This window comes from Haliotis cracherodii, unplaced genomic scaffold, assembly GCF_022045235.1.
Source record: "Haliotis cracherodii isolate W230 unplaced genomic scaffold, xgHalCrac1.p SCAF_11, whole genome shotgun sequence".
In the NCBI taxonomy this organism is placed as follows: Eukaryota; Metazoa; Mollusca; class Gastropoda; order Lepetellida; family Haliotidae; genus Haliotis; species Haliotis cracherodii.
Genome location: NW_027266266.1, coordinates 25,770,100 through 25,787,837, shown reverse-complemented (window position 1 = coordinate 25,787,837; position 17,738 = coordinate 25,770,100). Strand labels below are relative to the sequence as shown.

General features: G+C 41.1%; 1 protein-coding gene across 2 annotated transcripts in view; it reads left to right on the top strand.

The window, feature by feature from the left end:
* Positions 1-17,738, top strand: part of LOC139456368 (sulfotransferase 1B1-like) — a 49,544-nt gene that overhangs the window by 13,225 nt on the left and 18,581 nt on the right. Inside the window, exon 1 of one of the 2 annotated variants that reach the window (XM_071238021.1) lies at positions 628-715. The exons of the other annotated variant lie outside the window; for it this stretch is intronic. The gene's annotated coding sequence lies outside the window, so the exon portion shown is untranslated. Of the gene's footprint in view, positions 1-627; positions 716-17,738 lie in introns of those variants that run through there. 2 annotated transcript variants of the gene reach the window in all.

Sequence of the window (17,738 nt, the reverse complement as noted above, 5' to 3'; positions counted from 1 at the left end):
CGGAACTGCGATGGAGGATGAGGATGAGGATGGAAAGAGGAGAACTTGTTTATGGGTGTTTGTTGTTAAATAATTGACGGAATACTCAATTCTCTATAACAAAATAATTTTAAAACAATATGGAATCGAGAGCATTCTCAACTAGTTCTACCATGAATTTGAAAATTACACGAATCGGATTGGTCATTTAGACGTATCAAATAATAATATCAATAACCCTCTGATTGAAACAGTCGATTTGACGGCCGCATCACTACGGTAGCTAAAATGTATACAAAAGCATTCTTTTCTCAGTCATTGAGGGTTCAGTGCCAAATTCAGTTTACCGCGTTTAAATCTTACATGTAATATACGGCAGTGTAATTTATTGTTGAACAGTGCTGTAATTGTATCATATTGTTTCACAATAACTTAAGGAGTAACCCAACAAACACAGTGTGTTTATATCCTAAATTCACCTTGGAATCAAAACGGGTGACAGTCCGCTAATATTTGATACATATACATTGAACCTATATACAAGAATATGCTTGACTTCCGACCACACATAGGCTTCGCCATGAAAAAATGCAATTCATGTTATGGAAATTGGCTCCGACAGCTTTCCATACTCGAGCGAGAGTTCGTGGTGGCTTCTCCCGCTTCAGTCTCCACAAAATCTGTGTCGAGTCACGAGGCGTCCGAGCGCTCTGGTCAGCTGACAATCAACTGGCAGGTAAGTGCACGTGCTGCACGCACTTTTCCTGAACCTTATGGAGAACAGACACGTGCATTCGCTGTCCTCCTGCTTAAGGAAAATTTCTTATTGTTTTTAAACATCCTTGCGAGTCGGTTTCAGATGTTATTATTGATTTTCTCAGCGGAAAAGGGACATCGAGCTGGACTCTGGTTACTGCTGAGGGAAGGGTAATCTCTTGTGCTATGACACGATTTCGGAGTATGGTGCGGTGTGGTTTCTATCCACTGACTTACATGTCCACTTTACACTGACCTACATTTCCCAGACAAACGTGGTGTTTGCTTTGCGAGGTGTTACCGCTGCAAGTCATAAATATGAACTCGATCGCCACAAGTGTTGCTCGCATATTGTGAAATGACACCCAATGTGTCATATCTCCAAATTTCTTATTTCGTTAAACACACGAGCTGTTTGCCGAAGGTCAAATTCGTATAAACAAAGTTTTATAACGTAATAGCGGATCGACGAGTTGTTTCATGGGGCCGTTCTGAACCGAATTTCCTTCACGTTTCTGTATCACTTATCAATATCCACAACCAATATTCAACAGTTGCAAACTATGTTCATTTAACAAATAGAGATTATATAATGGTTACGGCAATGGCATTATGCGTAACTGGTATCTCTTAACATAGGCGCTTGTGCCGTTGCCTAAATACGTCTGGATCAGTTAATATTACGAGTGTCAGAAAATGCACTATTAATAGGATAGTGCATGTCTGACACTCGCTAGAAATCCCAGATTTGGCCTCGTTAACGAATTCTCCATGTGCGTAACATTTGTCTTTCTCCGCTTCATCTATTATGTTTCCAAGTTTGTTACCACTGGGACAAGCTCATTGTCAAACAAAATTCATTGTGAACTGTCTGTTTCTTTGTCAGTGTAGAGTCTATCACCTCAGCCATTGCTATTTACACAGCTACTCGTGAGCATTCCGGGTACGAGGAGGGGTGGCAAGCAACGTGGGGGTTGGGGCGACTGATTGAGTCGAGTACAAGGGCTCGCTGACTTGTTCGATTGTACATTTGCGTGGATCGATGCTCATGCTGTCAACCACTGGATTGTCTGGTCCAGACTCGATTTCTAGACCACCGTCATACAGCTGGAATATTGCTGAGTGCGGCGTTAAATAACAAAACATACATATTCTCATTCACCGTCTCGCCGTCATACAGCTCTCGTGCGGCTTTCAAGAACAAGACCACCTGCGTGGTTTTGTGAATAGAGCGTCTGCCGGACGTCGGTAGCTCGATCCTCTCCGCATCGTATCTAAATACGTTAAAAGATGGTACTTGTTGTAACCCTGCCTGGCATTAAGTAACTACAAAGAAGGACTTGTCAGCTTGTAGTGTTTGTGTTAAAGCTGGGCTCAGTTCTCAGTGAGCTAACATTATAAAAGAGTTTTTAGTTCGAACTAGTCAAAGCACACACACACACACACACAGACACACGTCGCTGTATAAGTGCACCTCAACTCACCTCATATATGAACAACCATTCACAGTCTACGCTGCACAACCTTCATCATTCAATGCAGTATCGTTGGAAGGTAGACAATCTTTGTATCTGGATGTAAGATAGTCGCGTTCAATATCAAGGGTACTTTTTTGTGCCGTATTTACATAGCGTATCTTTGCTGCTTTTTCTGTTTGTTCGTTATCGTATCTGGGTCAGACAAACAACGAATGACAAAAGGGACCAGCCATTTCACAGTCGCGGTGGTGGGAACCGAGTTACGTTAGGAGCGATAAGGCGGGGGACGCAATCAATCGAGGCGTATAAACGGATGTACTGTGTCGCCTCATACGACCATGATGCTTGCTAATGTTTTCGTTAAAAAAAAACTTTTTTTTAATGCACAACCACTGTATGCATTTTCCATTTGTATCGTAATCATGACCAAGAGTACACGACCTGGATATATGTTCTCGATATAACACATCGCATTACGTCATCCGGGCAACTCAAGCTGGCGCAGATACCTTCACACTCAATCACATTTAGGGCTGATTGTTTGTTGTTTAAAGTCAGCTATATGACGTCGGACTGTAAAATATCAAGTCTGCATCAGGCAATCCAGTAATTGATATTATAAGCAATGACTTGCCCTGTGGGTTTGATGATGCGCCTTTAATCAAATCACCAAATCTGGCCATTCGTTCCATGAAATCGCCTCTGGCCTCTTGCTTGTGACCGACCCAGACCCCGCATGCCACGTGAACGGGCACACAGATGGTGTTTACGTCGCGTCCAAGATTTTTGCTCTTATATAGCGACGTGCTAGCACGTGTGTGTGTGTTGCTGCTTGTACAAGTGCGACATTGCCGATTTTATAGTGCTAGTCCACTGAGATGCCATGCCGCAGTTTTACATGAATACTCCACTCAGACACAGTATACTGACTCCGAGCCGACCAGTCCTTGTTTTAGCCGCTTTAATGCGCGTGTCGAGCACCAGACAGGACAACAAGAAGTACCGTTTTTTAACGTCTTTTGGTGTGACGCGGCCGGGGATCGAACCCTAGACCTTAGACATTCGAACTCCGGAGACAACGGAGGCGGTCCGACAATCGAAGGCGAATCTGGGATTCGAACTAACGTTAGTCGACTAGCCGGCCCGGGGCTCCTTGTGTATGGAGGAGCAAACATCCAAACTGACAGAGGGGCGGTCGGGTGACCTAGTGGTTACAGCGTTCGCTCATCACGCTGAAGACCCGAGTTCGATTCCCGACATGGGTACAATGCATGAAGCCTATTTCTGGTGTCTCCCATCGTGATATTGCTGGAATAGTGCTAAAAGCGGCGTAAAACCAAACTCACTCACTCCAAACTGACGGAAACCCGCACTGAGAAAAAAGTCCAGTGAATTCTACTAAATTTCACTTAATTTGTCACAGCGGCCAGAATGTTACTAAACAACGAATTTGCTGCCTGTTAGATTGCACGAACACGATGAAGATTAGTAAATATCACTAATTTGATGAGTGTAAACACTTGCTTGATAACGGTATTAGAACCTTCACCGAAACGTCCCTCCTATCTGTAATATAGAAGTTCTTCATCCATACATCTTATCCTTACCCAATACTCCAAATTCATAGAAGTTACAACGAACCTGATACAATATTAACATGACTAAATAAATATTCATGCAAAGCTGTAACAGCTGCGACGGCGTCTATTACAATATACAAAAAGAAATATAATCTGGCTGCGGAATTATAAATGAGCGACACAGTTACAGTTAGCCCGACAGCTGCTACAGCCTGCCTGTAACATCTGGAGTTTCACATGAACATAGGTCAAGTTTCCAAAGGGCAATTCCAGGTTTTGGTAGCGAGGATCAAGTCTCTATGCAGTTTCTACAAGCCTAAGTGTATTTGTTTGTGTAACACCGCATGGCATATGTTCCAGCTATATGACGGCGGTATATATACTGAACCAAATTAAAAACTTCACAATCCTAAAATTTTAACATTTTGACCAGTTATCATTGTGGGCCCTTATTGTGTATTTAAACAGTAAAGGCCACGCATTGCCTTCAGATAACACCCGTTTTTTGTGCAGGTGAATCGATTAAAATCATGTGCACAGCACTATAGTGGCAAAAATGTTTTTTCACGTGCAACTGGTCACGTGGCCATAATACCGCACGTGTTTTCAGCCATACTTGTTAGCAGTCATTGACAAAAAAAGAAAAACACAAGAATTTAAAAGTCTATACCACGACTTTCAAATGTGCAACGTGAACGTGCCATCGGCATGTTGCAGACGGGAACGTCCGTAGCTGAAGTCGCAAGGACTTGTAGTTGGGTTGTAGTCGACGGACTGTTTATGGTTAACAGACGCGTCTACAGCAAACGGGTACCACCGCCGATCGCCCTCGGCCAGATCGACCACGTTGACGTCACATGTAGGGGATCGTCAGATTGTCTTACGTCACCTCCGTAACCGATTTTTGGCGGCTACATCAACCAGAAATGAACTGTTTAGGGGTAGATTGAGTGCGCAAACTGTTCGAAACCGTCTGAGAACTGCTCACCTTAAGCACGATGGACTCAGAGGAATTGGAATCAAGTCGTCTTCAGTGATGAATCCCGATTTAATCTTCGATTTGCTGATGGTAGGGCGAGGGTGTGGAGGCGCCGTCATCACGTTACGCCCAGTGTTGTGTACAGGAAGTTGACAGATTTTGAGGCGGAAGTGTCATGGTGTGGGGTACTTTCTGTGGCAATGCACGTTCCAGGCTTCTTGTCATCCGTGGCAACCTCAACGCTGCTACTTACCGCGACCAGGTACTGGCAGCAGAATTTCTGCCTTTTATGGCAGCACATGGACCCGGTTTGATCTTCCAACACGACAATGCCAGACCCCCACACAGCCATTTTGACAAGGAATCTCCTTCAGATGTTTGAGGTGGGAGTAAACGTACAAGAGATACTAAGAACCTCCATTTGGGGTGGTGGTGGGGGGTGTGTGACCAGTCACCAAGAAAACGTTTAGATGCGTTGCGTCAACACGGCGGCAAACCCTTCGTTCTTCAGGTTAAATTTATAATAACACAATTTCACTAGAATATTTATGAAGCTTCGAATTCCGAATTCCCGCTGTGAACTTTGATGGCAGAATTATAATGCGATTTATCTTAGTATGTATTAGGGAAGAAATGGCAAAATAATATAATATCTTAAAGAAAATACGTTGTTAATTCAAATTTAGATTTAAACAATGAGAAAACTATTCTTTACAATATTATGTCAACACAGACACGTGTATAAAAATAAATACATGGTATACACGGTATATGGTCTCTGGTCTTCAGCAACCCATGCTTGCCGTAAAAGGCGACTATGCTTGTCGTAAGAGGCGACTAACGGGATCGGGTGGTCAGGCTCGCTGACTTGGTTGATGCATGTCATCGATCCCAATTGCATGGATCGATGCTCATGATATTAATCACTGGATTGTCTGATCCAGACTCAAATATTTACATACCGCCGTCATATAGCTGGAATATTGCTGAGTGCGGCGTTAAACAACAAACCAACCAACCAACCGTTAGGATACGATCACTTAGTCATATACAAATGTCATGCGACTTTCATGAAATATCAAGTAATATTTTAACGAACTAGATCTTGATAAAATGTTTCGAGTCATGTCTTTATAATTCATATATCATAAAACCAGAGCCGGTAGTATTTTAAACATCTCGATTCACTTTGACGATATCGAAAACCTAAAAAACACTTTCTCAAATCGTACTATAGTGAAATTCACTGCAAACAAGGCGGAGACAAACGAAACAGTTTTTGATCACTGTAAAATATGATTCTTAAAAAACTGATGCCTTTTATAAAATGAGTTAGAGATGTCCAGGTAAACTGAGAGCAAAATAGAACTCATACAGTTTCATATATTTACCATATTAGACAGGAACCCAGTCTATTATTGCTCGTCATGTGTGAATTACGCGGAGATATTTTAACTGATTTACATATATATTACCCGATGCAAAATTGATATAAACTGTTCATTTGAGTTAGTACATAGTTAACGTCTGTTCGGACATTTTCATTTCTGTTATATAGAGAGGGCAATGAAGTATTACCAATACTGCAAGTGCATTTATATATCAAAGCATATAAGATAAAGATACCATCATTTGTCGTTTACGAGTATGTATGTCGTAAAATCTCATCTTTCTCATGTCTGACACCAGGATGTTCATAACCGAAATTCTCAAACGTAACATAAGCTTCCAAAACTATGAAATAGAAAGTTTAAAATTAGCAGCAAATTCAAACTTTAAAAGTTTCTTGTAAGTTAAACATCTTTACGGAAGTGCAGTGAGACGCTATGTAGATCTTTGGCACGTCCTTTTTTTTTCTCAAACGTCGTAAGGAAGTAAGAAGTTGGAAGCGGTGTTGAGCTTTCAAGTTTCATTCTAAAACATATAATTTCTGAATTGAGAAGTAGGAAGCGGTAAAGAGCTTTCAAGGTTTTCATCTTTAAAAATAATAAGTTTGAAAGATGAAATGTGAAGTGGTACCCGTACCTTACGCTTTTCACAGATTTCGAAAAGATCCATTCATATACTAGTATTTTTCATCACTATACATACGCCCAGTGTAATCTGTTTCGTCAGATAACCGACACTGATTATTCTCTGGCGTTGACGTGTTAAATTTAGGAAGACGAGATGAGCAGATGTGAGAATTTGTAAAATCTTTGATAGTGAAATAAACTGACACATGGTCATGAGAAGTCCATTGTCTTGAGTTAATTGTACGATTCCGACTACATCATACCCATGCGTTTATGAATTACTATCAATTAGTGATGATAATAGGTGTTCGCGAAAAGCTGTCCCGCCAGTGGCACCCTTCACAAACACGTGCAAAGGCAAGTCAAATGTTCACCTAAATAACCACGGAAACATTGTACAAGTCAAATAGAGAATTTCATGGACATCATTATGATCACCCATTTTAGTCGTTAGAGGCGACTGACGGGATCGGGTGGTCCAGATCGGTGTCTGGTTGATGCAATAGATCGATGCTCGTGATGTCACTCACTAGATTGTTTGGTCCAGACTTGTTTATTTACAGACCACCATCATGTAACTGGAAGATTGCCGAGTGCGGCGTTAAACAACAAACCAAAAGCCCTGTCACACCGCCCAAGGCCTGGCTCGATTTCCCACATGAATACAATGTGTAAAGCCTTTTTCCCCCCGTCATATTGCTCCAATATTGCTAAAAACGACGTGAAACCATTATGTATTCACCCGTTGTACACATTTCCGGCGGCATCTCCAGTAGAATCAAACATTGATAAGTTTCCACAATTTTCCCAATCTCAATAAAATCTCTCTGCCGCTGAACAAAAGATCTGAGGACATCCCATCACGGATCATGTCAGAACGACCTTTCGCGAACTTTGACCGACCACTGAAATGACTAACAGAAGTCGACATCAGCCAATTAGAAAGCAGCTTTCTCGAGTTTTACGACGCTCGTTTCAACCTAGAGACTTCCATTTCAGACTACGCTTGAAAAATGTGTTGACACAGTTCTCGATTAAAATTTTGAAAACTGAACAAACGAAAGTTCCGGGATGTCACGTTCACGATCTGGTAAGCTACGCTCTGATTTGTCGGATGAAATTTCGTTCTGGCGTGACCCATAATGGGATGTCCTCAGATCTTTGTTTAGCGATAGCGAGAGATAAGATCGGATTTTAATGAGATTGACAATTAAATGTAGGTAAAATGTCTTAAACAAAGACAATTTTTATTCTTACATGTACCATAACCTTTTTATCACAAGCTGTCATATTTAGAAAATATGATTTCCCTTTGATATCTCATTTAAACACGTCATAGATCGAGATCGCGCTTATTTGTTTAAGCACGTCGGCTATCAGCAAACTAACGATTTTAATATTTGTGATGTGAGCAATGCAAAGGATATGGATACCAAAATACCAACTGTGGCAGTCAGGACTAAATTGACGAATAACGATTTTTAACGGAAATGAGAGCCTTACAGCCAGAGTCAAATGATGCGCACACGTTCCAATGTCTGCCCTGTCTTCAGTGCCTGTTGGTTGACATAACAATCAATAGATCAATGGCAAGTCTTGATAGGATCTCTAGATATTCACGTTTTGTAAGCCCCGAATATCCTTCTCCAAAATTATTCATTCCATCACAAGATCCAATCAATAGAAACGGATGGTAAAAATAGGATCCCATGCATGATAATTAGTCGAGTGCAACAGTTGCGACTTAGAGACGACTCTTGTTGCTCGTTACGAAGTTTTATCATGGTTCTGACAATGGTATTGTTATTATGAGGACTAAATATTTGACGTAATATGTTATGAAATATATTTTAATTTTCTTAAGTCTAGGGTGAGGCAGAAATATGATACCGTTTATAAAAATTCAAAAGCATGATACAATATTATGCTGGTAAAATGACAATGTAACACTTCTTGTGACTATTTTTTTAACTTACGGAAAAGTGTTGGCTGGAACCAAATAACGACCTTAATTATGAAAAAGAGTTAATTAAGTTTCGTGTATACATTAGAGCCACCTTGCTCGTATGGCATGTCACCAGTTTTAAGCACAAACACAAGTTTCAGTCATGCCTCGGACATTTGAATACACACTTGAATGCCCGGAGAGCGGAAGGTCGGGGTTTCGATCACCGGCCACGTCAGACCAAAAAACGTTAGAAGATGGTACTTGTAGTTACCCTGGCTGGTTCTCGGCATTGAGGAGCTAAAACAAGGGCTGGTCGGTTCGGAGTCAGTAGTGCAATGATAATAATCTATATTAATGCAATAATCTTGAACGCGACGTTAAACCCTATTTCCCCACCAACACCAACACATTTGCAGGTGCTTCAGTTTAGTGTTCTGAAGCGTTGTGAGCATGTACAAAAAGATGGGATATAATAGAATTACTCACCTGAGATACCCCTTAAGATTCGGGTAAATAATATAATGTCTTTGGCAACCCATGCTTGTCGTGAGACGCGACGATGCTTGTCGAAAGAGGCGACTAACGGGTTTGAGTGGTCAGATGCGTAGATCGATGCTCATGATGTCAATCACTAAACTGTCTGGCCCAGACTCGATTATTTACAGACCGTCGCCATATAGCTGGAATATTTCCTAGTTAGGCAAAATATTATTCAAATCGGTGTTAAACCAAACTCATTCACTCGTTCGTAATGCTCTCAACCCATGGACGGACCACCCAAGGCTGCTCTATTTACAGGCCTACCTGATAGGGCTGGAATACGTAGACATATTTTGTTTCCTGTAAGTGTCAATGTTTCATTATGCATAATGAAGTGTAGATGAAGTCTGGGAGTCTACGTAAACCCTAGTCTTGATGAAACATGAAATTCAAGAACCTGAGTATAGTGCTGACAACCAACGGTCATAATCAGGGCGAACCCGGGATTCAAACCCGAGGTCCGCGGATCCTGACATGACCAGGAAATTCTGCGCAGCGAACTGCTGGGCTCCAAACCTTTGGGCCACCAGTGTCCAAGTTGGGTAGGACATTATAACACGAACATTCTGAAAGCATCTTGTATCAAACGAACTGTCAATACATGACATTAAATGTTTTTCTTTTCATTTGGGATATTTTTTAACTGTTGCCGAGATAGTATTTTCCAGTATTTGTAACAATATGCAGCTCCCTGTTTCAAACTTCCCCCTCAATAAAAGATGAATCGGAAAATCGGTAGAATCAGATTAACCTTGTCAGTTCCGAGATACGCCTTATTTTGGGATGGCATTATTCACAGTGAAACAAGCAGTAATGATATCGTTCTCTATGCACATAACGAGACATGCGTTTAACGGGCGGATTTGGTCTTGGTACTGTTTCTGCTATCAATGTGCAAATAATTGATCACGGACCTCACTGGTGCCACGGATAGCTTCGCCCCAGGCACAATCGCAGCTCGGTTTGTGTCGGTATCCAATAGTTAACCAGACCAAGTTATTATTGCACGTTGTCTGTGGCCTGCTGTCCTCCGAAAGGATGATTTCTAAGAACTCATGCAGAATTCTTATGTTTTTGTATATGTTTACTCGAATTTACACACTGTGCACACCCGTGTTTATTTATACTGTTATAGTGCTCCATTTGCTCCAGAATGTCGTGAAAGAAATTTTGATATTTTTAAAATATCATATGTAAATGGGCTTAAGATGTTTGGGCTTTTTTCTATTAATCAAAGTTTTACACAGCTTGGCCCAAGTTAACAATCAGTGTCACTGTTGAAATAACAACTCAGTATAAGGCCAAGCCCATCATGCGGCGAGAGTGGTCACTCTGTGTCACAGCTTAAATCCCCCAAGCAAATGGCCGCCTTAAAAACTGCAATGCCGAGGGCTTTATCCCCTGATGCTTCAATGTTTAAATGAATTCAAGTCTCTTAGGAAGAGTATATTTGGATGTCAACTTCAACATTATGAGGAACACAACGTTTCGGAGTATATACTGACTCCTTCATAAGGTGGAATGCTACTTATTGGAGATATAACGTGCGCTTTCCGACATTACGCGTATTTCGCGCACGGTAATTACTGAGGCTGAGAATATATATATATATATATATATATATATATATATATATATATATATATATATATATATATATATATATATATATATATATATATCAATGGTTGAAACTTAACATGGGGAGCCAACAGATAATTGGCCCTGCTAGGTGGTTAAATGGAGAAATGGAAGCCAACACTAAACAGTAAATTAAAGCTGATAGTTGATAGCGCAGGACAGCTGGAAGCCATTACTTATATGGCAATAGGCAATGGGCCCTGGGTAAACGGGAGCCCGGGGGTAATAACCACTGATAGGTAATAGGGTGGGCAAGTGGAAGCCAGCTAGATAATTAGAACCGACAATGATCAAAGCCATAAATCCCAAGCTGTGGGCAGATAGGTTCCTTCATCACGGTTCATGGCAGGCTGGTGTCCCCCGATGTCAACGGCTTCTTGTAGTTTTCTTTGTCGCCAGTTGTTGTTGGTGGTAGACGGGACTTTGGAGGCTTCCCACATGATATTATGGTCTTGGTTCTTGAGGATGTGTTCGGAAATAGCGGATTTCAGGTCAAGTTTGTTGACCGAGGTCTGAAATTCTTTCAGTATGGTGTTGAGGGGTCTGAGGGTTTCTCCGATGCACTGGTGGACACTGTTGCAGGGGATCTGGTATATTCATCCTCTTTGCGTTGGGACATGCGCTGCTCTTGCCTTTGCCATTGGTTCGTAGATGGGTCTTGACATCTGTTGGCTTTGTTCTTGATGAGGCGGGACATATGATGAGTGACAGGGCCTTGGTAGGGTAGGGTGATTCTGATGGGCGATAGGGCAGGTATGGGTCTGGGCTGGGAGTTTTGGAAGGTCTTGAGTGTGGTTTTGGAGACGAGTAGTGGTTTTGGAGACGAGTAGTGGTTTTGGAGACGAGTAGTGGTTTTTGGAAGAGTAACTGTTGAAGACAGTGAAGGTTTTCATGAGATGGTCCAGTTCACTGTTGAGGGCGTGAAGGTTGCAAATGGATTTGGCACCTTGGGTGAGGGTGGCGATGCTGGCTTGCTTTATCTAGTGATGGTGGCAGTTGTAGTGGATGTGATGAGTTTTGAAATAAAATATGATTTTAACTACCTTAGATAATGAAAACTTGATATATATTAGAATTGCTGATTACAACACCTTCCGAGTAGCTGAGAGTTATGACACGAAATCAGATGATCAGTCGTCGGAAGATACGTGTTTCATCGTACTATTTAAACCTATAACGATAAGTGGAATGACGTCTCTCAATATCAGCATATCAAAGCTGCCTGGCTCTTCTTTCTTCTTGGGATTTAGGATGGCCCCCTTTGGTCAGTCAACTGCACATATTTAACGCTTACCAGGTAAGATAATTCAGAATATGTCCCTTCGAGACAAAAGCTTGTTGCATGCAATGTTCTCCATGTGAAAGAACTAAGATATATCAAGGGTGTTTCTCTTTTTGATTCACGTTTTAAAAACACAATACACGAATATATCACGTTATTCTTCGACAATATATCTCCATGTTACACAAGACTTCTCGTCTATACCATACCGTTTGTACATCCAGAGGTGGGCGGTGATCTTTGGTCATGCATGCATGCAGAATGTTTGACGCACATTATGTCATTGTTTCGAGACGTTCAATCGTCTGTTCGTGTTTGGTGCTCGCTCCGTTGCTGGCATATTGGTGGAATAATGCTAAATCATTCTCAGTCACGTGCGTGTACATCAAATAAAGTATATTAACTCGTTTACAACCTGAAATTATAAATCTTACTCTAGTTTTCAGATTAAACGATTTACCAATATTTACTCGCTCCAACGATGTTTCCAAGTCCATGGATTTACGGTAATTCTATCCTTATCATAGGCAAGACCAGATAATGGGACAGTAAGGACGCCAGTCTTTAATAAGGACAACTTGTTCTTTATTGTACAATCTAGAAAATATAATTTTTTTCAATAATCATTGCCTCAGAGACTTACGCAAGAAAACAGCATTATCACCATCCCCGGCATGGGGCACATTAGAACTTTCTTATATATGAAAAAGAGTCATATATTACCTCAAGAAGACAAAGGAACTTGGGCCGCAGAAAAAATGATTAAATGTGGAATTAATGCACACAAAAGACCCCTTCTCAATCTGAAGTTATGAACAGCCCAAGTGGATACCCTGGTCGGTTTTACAGACCCTGATACAAACATATATCAAATACAGCCCATGCAAGTCTTAAATGTTTGGCAAGTCTAAATTACTGCAGTATAATGAAGAGAGTCACTGGGCTCCCTTTTTATATGTTTATTTAGATGACTGAACAACTGGGTTTTTTTCTGTACGATATGTTCATTTCAGAGACTAGATGTTAGTCTATGGATACCCCCCTACTCTTTAAAATCCTGTATCTACAACATGCTTACTGATAATGTATAGGATAACACGTCGAACCTGCCTGAACGCACGTCAAATAACGAGATCTTTATAAACCTGGTGTTTGGTTGCGGTGTCGAGGTCAAGCAAGGCTGAACGAAATTCCACTGTGTAAGCGGGCCACGAGAAGTGTGTGCGAGCATCTGATGAAGAAGAAAAGGGTGTTCGGCATTACTTATAAATAGATTTTTCCAGTGCGTGTCTACTGATTGGCCTATGACAGTCACGTTGGTGATGACGTCACGGTCAAGTGAATAAAAGGTCAACGCCACTGGATAGCCTGTCCGTGTGCGACATACGCTTGCAGTCGGAAAGCGCACGTTAAATCTCCAATATAAGTAAGTAAGTATAGCCTGTGTTGCGAGTTGGCCCTCGAGATAAGCGAGCCACATATTTGATTGAAAATACTTCTGACGTTCACCTGGAATGAATAAAACACTCCAGCGTTTTACCTTGGTGGTTAAATATATTAGTGTACTCTCATAAATGGTCTAATTTTTTTAAAACAAAAGTTTAAAGAACAGGTCATCAATATATTAAACAAACTGCTTTGACATCTAGCTTATTTGTACTGATTTATATTTAACAGCTTAATCTGAATCAAGTTAGTATTAATAAAACATAACCACCACAGTGTTGTCTTTGAAAATTGTCCGCTTACATCTGATGACAACATTTGATGGAAGTGAATACTTCAATGTCTCTCGTTCAGTTTGTTGTAATACTTGTGTTGGTACCTGCGGTGCTGGTTGTAGTGATGGCAGCAGACAGCTGTTGCTAATTTGCTGCTGCTGCTGCTGCTGCTGCTGCGGTAGATAACTGTTTACTTGCTGCTGCGGTGGTGGTTACAGATAACTGTTTACTTGCTGCCGCGGTAGTGCTGGTAGATAACTGTTTACTTGCTGCTGCTGTGGTGGTGGTGGTGATAGATAACTGTTTACTTGCTGCTGTGGTGGTGGTGGTGATAGATAACTGTTTACTTGCTGCTGCTGCAGTGATAGATAACCGTTTACTTGCTGCCGTTGCGGCGGTGGCAGATAACTGCTTATTTGCTGCTGCTGCGGTGTTGGTGCTGGTAGATAACTGTTTACTTGCTGCTGCTGCGGTGGTGGTGATAGATAACTGTTTACTTGATGCTGTGGTGGTGGTGGTGATAGATAACTGTTTACTTGCTGCTGCTGCTGCGGTGGTGGTGATAGATAACTGTTTACTTGCTGCTGCTGCGGTGGTGAAAGTGATAGATAACTGTTTACTTGCTGCTGCGGTGGTGGTGATAGATAACTGTTAACTTGCTACCGCTGCGGCGGTGGTACATAACTGTTTACTTGCTGCTGCTGCTGCTGCTGCGGTGTTGGTGCTGGTAGATAAATGTTTACTTGCTGCTGCTGCGGTGGTGATAGATAACTGTTTACCTGCTGCTGATGCTGCTGCTGTGGTGGTGGTGGTGATAGATAACTGTTTACTTGCTGCTGCCGCTGCGGTGGTGGTGATAGATAACTGTTTACTTGCTGCTGCCGCTGCGGAGGTGGTGATAGATAGCTATTGGTTACTTGCTGATCTTCATCTGAATGTTTTGCCTGAATATGTCGTACCAGGTCGTAAGGGCAGACATACTGCTTGGGACATTTGGAGCAAATATACTTGTTGACACATCACTGGTTGAATATGAAATGAACTCCACACGTGTCTTGACCACACTATTTATACATTTTGAAGATTGGACTCTGGAATCCAGCTGTTGAACGTGTTGAGATAACCCATCCATTTGACAAAGATTTCTTTCTGACCAGCTCTCTTTCTCTTCTTGAGTACTTTTTTTCCCACTCGCCAATACTATCAGCAGAGTTATTAATTTTCTGCATTTCTTTTTCATAAATAAATTCCTTGAACTGGATCATCAGCCATATCTTTCACATGATATACAGGTATACCATCTCCATAATATCGTCTTCTTATGATAAATATTCCTTCTTTCCATTTTTCTTGATAGTCTCTTTGAAAAGTATGTCTAAGATGAGACAGTCTCACTTGATCACACACATTGAACTTAACGTGTTTCTTGATAGGTTTAGATTTAACAGGTTTGATTAATGTGTCAATGTATTGTTCGTTCCATACTGAAGCTTAATTCCTCTTACTTATGTCTGATGGTGTTCTTTCATTCAGTGATCTGTGTGGTCTGTGATTCTAGTCTTTAAGCAGATCTTGTAGTATACCGAGGTAATGATACGTTTGCTTGTATGTGAAATATATGTACATGGTAGTCCTGAGGGTACGAATAACACGCTCAGCATAGGACGCTTTGGTTATATTCTGGGTCACATAATACATAATTCCCTTACTTTCTAAATATCCTTTCACTTTGTTGTTATTAAATTCACGGCCTTTGTCCGACCTTATGATCTTTGGCAAAGGCGCAGTTGTAAATATTTTCCTCATGACTTTGACCACGGGATCTGGGGTTTTGTTTTTCCTGGGTTCCATCCTTAGATATCTTGATTACTTAGAATATTGATTGCTATTAACAAATACTTGACTTTGTAATTGTCCGAAGCTATGTTGGACACGTCTGCTAAGTCTATATTCCATCGAGCATTCAAACCTGTAGCTACCACTCTGTTGCGCTTGAACGTATACCTCAAAGGCCCCTGAAGCGAATAAGCATCTTGGGAAGCAAGCCACTTCTGAATGCGATGTGATCCGATATCAAGTTTCCACTCTTTTTCACAATATGATAGAGTTTAGTTGGTCCAGAAAAGGAGACAGGATGTTTTGGATTAAAATAATCACAAGATAAATACTCCTTCCATCCTTCATCGGACTTTGATAAAACTATAAATGATAATAACTCCCTTTACTACAGGCATCTATATCACACACTTCACTTCAGCTCAGTGCAGCCGGTCCATTGCCTGCATGGCTAGCCGAGACAGTTGGCATACGTTTATCGTTTACCTCCTGCATACCAAGGCAAACAACACACACATTATTCTCCATTCTGTTGTGGTTTTAAACTGTTATGAAAGAAAGGCGAATGGGATATTGATTTACTGTTTGTTTGATTACAATTCAAACAAGAGTTTGCCACTAACGTGGCTGTATCCCCCGCCCCTGTTGCAGAATTTATGACATAATATCATCTAAACAAACCCTAACCTTTTATAACCGAGGTGGAACTTGTCATGGAAATTGTAAAAAAAAAAGAATTTGCAACCTAAGTCCATCTTGTTGCCATGGAAACGTAAATTATTAAAATTTCTTAAATTTCTAAATAGCAAAAGGCACCAGTTCAGCATGTACCTGACAGACCTGCAAAGTTTCATGAAAAAATATTGAACAGTTTATGAGTTATGCTCAGAAAACGAGCCCTACCCTCACAGAACCTCAGTCCGTCTTGTTGCCATGGAAACGTAAAAAAATAAAAATGTCTTAAATTTCTAAATAGCAAAAGGCGCCAGTTCAGCGTGTACCTGACAGACCTGCAAAGTTTGATGAAAAAATATTGAACGGTTTCTGAGTTATACTCCGGAAACGAACCCTACCCTCACAGAACCTAAGTCCATCTTGTTGCCATGGAAACGTAAAAAATGAAAATTTCTAAAATTTCTAAATAGCAAAAGGCACAAGTTCATTACGTACCTGACAGACCTGCAAAGTTTCATGAAAAAAGATTGAACGGTTTATGAGTTATGCTCCGGAAACGAAACGTGACGGACGAACGGACGGAGCCCGTTTCTATATACAAGTGCTACTTGTCCAAATATTACCCCCCCTGTCAAAAACGTTAACTACGGCCTTGAAATCATTGGACTATTTTGGTAATTACAAAAACCCGTGAAGATCCGGGGTAGAATAGGTCTTCAGCAACCCATATTGCCGTAAAAGGCGACTATGCTTGTCGTGAGAGGCGACTGACGGGATCGGGTGTTCAGGGTCGCTGACTTGCGTGGATTAATGGAAGACACCGCTCCACATTTGCTCGCTAGGTGGCGCAATTGTACTAGTGGTTAAAAGCCACAACCGGTCAGCTTTCAAAGTGGCTCATATCGAAGATTCATTCGACCGTGATCAACTATGCCAAGATACAGCTCTGTTCCGGGTTGTTAAAATAAGATTGGAGGACATAAATACCCTTCAGATCCTGACCTGCAACAAAAGTGGCGCGTGGCGGTAAGAAGAGTTGATGTTCCAACAAAGATCTGTGGAAGCCAGGGACAGGCGACGTAGTCTGTAGGGCTCACTTCACTGATGATGATTTCGTGGATACACAATTAGGTTCGTAAAAACAGTAATATTTTTTCTGTTGAGAATGATAAATAATTATTTATGCATGGTTTTCTTACTGTTTTTTTTTTTTGTATGTTGGCAAAGAAAAGCGAAAAAGCAGAATATATTAGCCTATAACAAATATCGAATAGCCAATATCCTCATGCTACTGGTAACTGGGCCGTT